The following is an 8,069-nucleotide window of genomic DNA, read 5'->3' on the forward strand; positions in this document are numbered from 1 at the left end:
TTGATGCAAATGACGATTCGACGTCGAATCCTTTTGAGAAGAGGGGGACTAATGGGCACCATGATTGACCAAGTCTTAAAGATCCCTTACAAGTTCTAGATGGGTCAATCACAAGGTCAAGAGCTAAGAAGATCAAGAAAGTAATGTAAGGATTGGTGTAATCCACTTGGGTTGAGTTTGCAAATTTATTGAGCAAGATCACAATATTCAGGATGAGATTGAAAGAAGAAAAACCAATTTTAATCTATATGATCCAAGCTACAAAGGGGGTGGCATAGCCTAGGGTTTAGTGTAGACACTTTATTTCAAAAAGTACAGACGTGTGGGCCTATTTTATGTTTCTATATTTAATTCATTAAGTGGATTTCTTTTACTAGCTATAGGGGATGCTTTGGGCTTGAAGATGTTTAGCCTATATCTTTTTATTAATGAAGGCCTTAGTTGGCCTAGGGTTTCATGTTAGTTTGTCTAGGTTTTCATGGAGAGATTAAAAACGGCCTTATAGCCGCATTTTACACGAGTTTTAATGTTGAATGAAATTTCAGAGAATTTTTCAGTTTTCTCTACTTATTCTTGATTGAACTACGAACTTATCAAAGACAAAACTTTTGTGGCATTCTCCCCAAATCTAGGTTCTTGAAACATGATTTCAATATGTCTAGATCTTCTTTACTTAATTCTTGGCTTTCTTGGGTAAATTTTCAATTTGATTGTAGGTTTAAGGGATTTCAATCCCATGGGTTCACATCAGTTCGGGCAACCTCAGGGCTGGCTCTCCTTGTGGGAGGGTCAAGATGGCATTTAGCTCATCTCGCCTTTTGGTGTCCCGCTGGGGGGTAATCTGTTCAGGCAGTATATCTAACTAAACCTGCTTCCGTTGGTTGACGCTCACGAGGAAGGTAATGTGTGTCAAGCTGTTTAAGGACAGGCCTGTACTTTGCCACATGAGGGATATAGTAGCCTTTGACATTACACCTATCCCTTTGTTACCCCGTGGGGAGTTAATTAGTCAATAAAGGTTTAATGTTTGAGCAAAATAATTGTAGCCAGAGACTTGTTTCACTGAATCCCTAAAAAAGACTAGCGCTTTTCATTAATCTTGTGCCCTCTTCCAACTCTTGGTTCCTTGACACGGCCGCGAAGAACCATTGCACAGCTGATTCTTTTAACCTTCATTCGGATTTTTTGGGTTATTAGGGTCCTGACCAGGTCAGCATTGGTGATGGTGGTTCCTTCCTCCCCATTCATCATACTGGTTTGGCCCATTTATACTCTACTTCTCAAAATTTTCTTCTCAATAAATTTTTTTATTTTCCCTCTATAACTCGCAGTCTCCTTTCTGTACGTCAGTTTTGCATTGAAAATCCTATCCACTTTGAGTTTCATGCTAATGTTTTCTTTGTGAAGGATTCATAAACCTGGGCGGTGCTCCTCTAGGGTCACGTTGAAGATGACCTTTATAAACTACCACTTGATGTTAGGGCTCATCCTTCACCCAACTCCACTTCTCCTTAACTCTGTCTCGCTGAAAGAACTACCTCAGCAATTTGGCACACTTACCTTGGTCACCCGTCATCTGGCACTACCTCCTTCACAATAAATCGATTTCGACTCCCTGTTACAACATCAACAACCGTGCCTCCTTCTTGCTTTGCCTGTCTTCAAGCTAAAATTCACACACTTCTGCATCCAATCTCCAACTTTGGTCTACTTCACCTTTTGATCTTTTGTTTTTGGATGTGTGGATGCCGGTGCCTGTGCCATCCTCCATAGGTTGTAAATTTTTCTTAGTATCATTGATGATTTTTCTAAGTATCATTGGTGTTTTCCATTGCAATCCAAGTTTGATGTGTCCACTATATTACTTACATTTTTTAACTACGTTACAAATTACTTTTATTCAAAAATCCATGAGATACAAATAGACGGGGGTGGGGAGTTTCAACCACTGAAAAAATTATTCTAAACTCATTATATAGTTCATCGAGTGTCTTGCCCCTATTCTCACGCTCAGAATGGCACAATCGAAAGGTGTCATTGCTAAATCGTTGAGATTGGGCTCTCATTGCTAGCCCACACATTTGTTCCACAAATGTTTTAGGCTGAGTCATTCCTAACTGTCGTCTATTTAATCAATAGGCTCCCCACATCTATTCTCCAAAATAGGTCTCCCTTTCAAGTTCTTTCTAATAAATTACCTGATTATAAATTTTTAAAAACATTTGGGTGCCTTTGTTGGCCTAATCTCTGGCTCTTTAATTGGCACAGAATGGATCTACGATCCAAACCTTGTATATTTATGTGCTACAACCTAGACCACAAAGGATATTTCTATCTTCACGTGCCGATGGGTCGGGTTTATGTCTCACGGGATGTCCAATTCCATGAGACCTGCTTCCCTTTTGTGCCTAACTCACGTGGGCCTCAATCCGCTTCCCTCAACCCTGGTCCAACTCACTCTCTTCCACCCATGGTTCTACATTCTCAGCTTCCATCTCTTTCTCCAATCTCAATAGGGCTAGACCCTAATCAGCCCATTTCCACAACTCAAATCAAATCCAATCCTTTATCCATCTGCCAGCTCCTAGTCCACCTCAGTTACCTTCCCTCACTATAGTATATCCTCTAGGGTTTCTGTTTCAAGTCCCAGTATCCCAACGTTGCCTCCCTCTTCATCTTTAACGTCTTCTCCTTCACCTCCACCACAGCCCTAACACCCTATGATTACTCATTTCCTAAACAATATCTATTGCCCCCTCTATCACTCTGATGACACCATCGTGTGGCCACCCCCCAAGCCCTCCCTTCATTACACTGAAACCACTACCTCTACTGCTCTCGAGGAACTATCATATTTCACAGAGGCCTCAAAGCACCTTGAGTGGCGTGCGAGAATGGCCCTTGAATTTCAAGTACTTCTCTTTAATCGCACCTAGGATTTAGTCCCATTCTCCCTTGATATGAACATCCTCGGTTCAAAATGGGTTTTGAAGACCAAAACGTTGCGCCAATGGGACCCTTGAATGCCGAAATAACTACCTTGTGGCTAAGGGGTTCCACCAACAAGCCAGTGTTGACTTCTCCAAAACATATAGTCCTGTTGTCAAACTAGTGACGATTCATCTCATCATTTCCATTGTTGTTTCCTCTTGGTGGCTGCTACATTAGTTAGACGTCTAAAATACCTTCCTTCCCGGCAACTTGGAAAAAGCTGTTTACATGTAGTAATCGCTGGGCTTTGCAAATTTGGATTATCTTCAGCACCTCTGTAAGTTGCGTAAATTCTTATACAGTCTTAAACAAGCCCCTAGGGCTTGGTTTTCTAAACTCTGTAGAAAAATTTTATCAGTAGGGTTTGTTGCATCTAGATTTGACATGTCTTTATTTAGTTTCTCAAATAACACTGACTCTGTTTCTCATATAAGTTGGCGATATTATTGTGAGGGGTTCAAGTTTTGTTCTCATTTCTAAATTTATATCTGCCTTGAGTAATTCCTTTTCCATGAAGGATTTGAGGGATTTACATTATTTCTTAGAAATAGAAATCACTTGGTCATATGATGGTTTGTGTGAGCCTCGATCCAAATACATAATTGATCTCTTGAGGAAAATAAACATCCATAACTCACGGCAATTGATGATATATCATTTGAGGATCCTCAGCTATATCGTAGCAATCTGGGGAGCCTTTAGTATCTCTCATTCACATGTCTTGACATCTCATTTATAGTCAATAGAGTATGCCAGTTCATGCACTGGCAGGCAGTTAAATGCATTCTGCGTTATTTACGTTTAACATATGATTTTAGTCTTCATTTTTCTTATAAATCTTTATTTACTTTATCTACTTTCTTTGATTCTGACTGGGCCAGATGCCTCGATGACCACAAGTCCATTGTGTGTATTTTGGTTCTAATCTGGCCTCTTGGGGTTCTAAGAAACAACCCACCATTGCCCGTTCCTCCATTGAAACTGAATACAAAGTTGTTGCCAACATAACTTGTAAAATACTTTGGTTTCAGTCTCTGCTTAGGGAACTTCATATATTTCTTGCCGAACCACCCACTTTATGGTGTGACAACTTTGGTGCAACATATTTGTCTGTTAACCTTGTTCTACACTCCCGCATGAAGCATGTGGCTTTGGATTATCGTTTTGTTTGGGAACATGTTGCTACCAAGTCCCTTCATGTATCCTTTGTTTCTAGCAAGGACTGGCTTGCTGATATCTTCACTTAGCCATTATCTACTACTCGGTTCACTCTTCTGTGATCAAGCCTTACTGTTTCTCATGTGAAACTTGCATCGAGGGGGGCTATTGAGACAAATAATCCTTCAACAAATGAATCCTCAAAGTTGCTAGATGATAGTAGGGGTGTAAAAAAAAACCGGCAAATTGGAAAACAGGCCCGGACCAAATCGGACCAGACCGGTTGTGCCGGTTTTGGACTGGTTCGGTCCGGAACCGGTTTTCATAAATGAAAAACCGGCTGGAACCGATCCGGTTTCGGTTTGGTTAGTTTTGGACTGGACCGGACCGGTATTATTTATATATTAATTTTATATATAATATATTTTATATTATATATAATTTTTAATCACATAAAAAATAATCACATATATACTAATACTAATATTCTAATATAGATTATAGTTATACTCATACTAATATAGTTATACTAAATCATCAAAACTAATACTAATATATAGCTATACTAATAGTCTAATATTAATACTATTATATTGTCTAATATATTATATAGCTATAACTAATACTAATATATATATACTAATACTAATCGTCTAATATAGGATTATAGCAGATTTTTTTTTACACTAGATTTATTATTTTATTTTTTGTTTTATAGCAGTTTTTTATATAGCGAATTTTGTTTATTTAACAGATTTTTTTTATAAAGCAGATTTTTTATATCAGAATTTTTTTACATAGCAGATTTTTTTTGTAAAGCAGATTTTTGTAAATGGTAAACATAATTTTTTAAATCAGTTTTTTCTTTTAAACAGAATTTTTATAAAAAAATTATATTTTATTAAAACCGAAAAACCGGACCAAACTGGACCGGAAACCGGTAAAACCGGAATACCGGTTTAATAGGAAAATCGGTGCGTAATCGGTTTTAAAAAATACAAAACCGGTACCTACCGGTTCGGTCCTAGATTTTGTACAAAACCGGACCGAACCGGACTGGTTACACCCCTAGATGATAGCACTACAAAGAAAAAAGATTTGGGAATATTATGCAGCACCTCACTTGCAATAGAGAATATTTTGTTATAACAGAATGATGATGTGGCTATCTATCATTGGTTCATTTATAGAAATTGTTGTATTATTTCTCTCTCTCTCTCTCTCTCTCTCTCTCTCTCTCTCTCTCTCTCACATAAATCACATGTGTGTAAAGAGAAATACTTTTTGCAGTCGGCAGATGCAGTCGGCGTGCAGTTGGCTGTAAAAAAAAAATTAATACGGGACCTATATGAAAAAAAAAAATTATTTTTATAATTCATGTAGGTCCCCTTGAATATAAAAAAATTTTTTTATAATTTTTTTTTATTCATTCCGTACAGCCGACTGCATGTGGCGACTGTATGTAGCAAAGTCCGTGTGTAAATATACACCATTGTAAAGCATCTGTGTAATTAAGAAAGCTAAATAGAGCATTTAATTTCTCAGGAATTACTCTATCTGTTTTAGTCATTTTATCAAGCACCTATTGTGTAACCTTAGAAATAATTTTCTAAAGGATCAAACAGGCCTGACATCTCTAGAGAAATGTCTACAAAATAGATTTTTCTGATGTAGGAGTGATGGTTTTTAAAGGATCAATCGGACTCAGCTTCATCAAGGCCTAAGTTTCATGATATAAGAAATTATTATCATGCACATAAATAAGACAATGAGCATCAACTTTAATTTAGGAAGGGAATACCGAGGGATATTATAATTTCAAGGGATATTATTCCTTGGGTGCAGCTCATGTTAGTGCGCAAACGGTCTGTTACACAAGGTTTTCTTTCCTTCAAGTTCTATTTGTAGTGATTTTGTGGCAGTACGTGGCAATCTTTGGTGAATTCGCAAAACTAGCTAGCTTGCTGTAAACATGAATTAAGGAATTGAAAAAAATAACTTCTATTGATGGTTGCCAAATTGAGCTGTCAAATGAGGTGCTAGGTGTCATTTTCCCTTCCACTTATCCAACTTGCTTATGTTTTTAACCCCACGTACATGGTCTCATTTAATTTTTCTTTTTTGGACATGCCTGACATTATTTTTTCATTAGGAAATTCTATATCCTACACATGCATGTATTACACCATGATGAAGAAAATTATTCATCAACCATTGAATTTTTCTTTAAAAAAATGAAGGATGATCAAATTAAGGTAATAAAAGTAGGCCTATGCAGGAAATGTCAAAACTCGACCCATCTGATTGACCTGATCCGACCAACCCGATAAAGTCGGGTTAAAATCAGAAGCGGGTGAATGCATTCTAGTGGGTGAAACCTTCATCAAGTGATAACTTGCTCCCTTATTCAGCAAAACAAAAAACCTAGACTTTCTCTCTCTCTCTCACACACACACAGAGATAGACAGACGGCACTCAGCAGCGATAGCGTGGTCGCCCTTCAGACCAGCAACCTAGAAGAGGATTGCATTATGCATTTCGTCTCCCAAAATAGAGCATCCATTTCTGAGTTGATGATGTTTAAGTCTCACATCTTTTTTGTTCTCTCCTCCTTTTTTTGGATGAACGAGTTTTATAGTTATTGGTCTCTTTGATGCACTTTTATGTCTAATAAAAGGTTATATGGCAGCGGGTGCCAATGAGAATCTGAATTCAAAAAGATTGTATGTCTAATAAAAGTTGAGCCTCTTTCCTTAGCAGTTGTAGTCCTAGTGCCGCTTCTTGCTTTATCTAGATTTCAAGATAATTGAGGTTCAATTAGAGCCCGTCTTTTTTTCATTGACTAATAAATCCATTTTAAAATGGAAATAAACTACGTATACAAAGAGATCTTCAAATGTTACTCTAAAACTTGAAGAACCATTCATTAGGACAATTTTGTTGGACCGATCATTCATTAGAATGAGAAATCTAATGAACAACGTTTATAAAATATTTAGTCTAAGTATTTATGTTGAATTTTTATTTGAAAAACTGTAGCAACAAACATGAAACTCTACGATTGCTCCCATGGTCGTGCTAAGAGTTGTTAATAGCTTATGGATGGTACTTGGTTACATTTTCATTACTTTTGCTGAGATTTTTTAATCAGCATAAGCATCGAGTATTAAGTCTCTTCATATAAACACGGGCATGCTAAAACTGGTGAGTTAATGCACTTATTAATAGTACCTAGAGTGTGATTTGAGTAATTTTTTAAATATTAAATATTTTTTTAACTGAGACAAAGTCCTTACTAATCTTGGTTTTTAAAGTTGTTATGCCAAAATTTTGAAATTTTTAAAGTTTTTTTTAGAGCTAGAATCTGGTCTCTATGCAAGTGATGTTGAAGATATCATAACAAGGGCATATTTCCAAATTGTTAAAGTTCCTATTGGTGCTCAGCTCAATAATGTGGCTGTGGTGAATGTTCTCTGTTAATTAATTTTCAATGTTTATTGTGGAATGATTGGAATACTAGTCTTGTGGGAATGTCTCTTAGCCGTATTTTTTTTTAATCTGTGATGTTTATAATTTTTCCTTCTCAAAAAATCCAGGTCTCCTGTTGTATCCAAATCTATGCTAAGATGCTCTCTGCAAAACATCAAAGGATAGGTTCAGAAGGGAGCTGGATGGCATCCATTACGAGATGCAAGTGACTGACCCAACTGAAATGGATCTTGAAATCCTTTGAGACCGTGCAAACTGAGCACTGAAATGTTAATAATTTTATGCCTAAGTTTTTTTTCTTTATTTCTTAGTTACGTCCAGACATTACACTATATTGGGGATAAAAAGTTGTATGGTCCTTGATGAGTTAAAAGTGGAATGTTCTTCTTATGTATGTAACTTAACTTTTGATTTATTATATTATCTAAATA

This window comes from Carya illinoinensis, chromosome 6, assembly GCF_018687715.1.
Source record: "Carya illinoinensis cultivar Pawnee chromosome 6, C.illinoinensisPawnee_v1, whole genome shotgun sequence".
Lineage (NCBI taxonomy): Eukaryota > Viridiplantae > Streptophyta > Magnoliopsida > Fagales > Juglandaceae > Carya > Carya illinoinensis.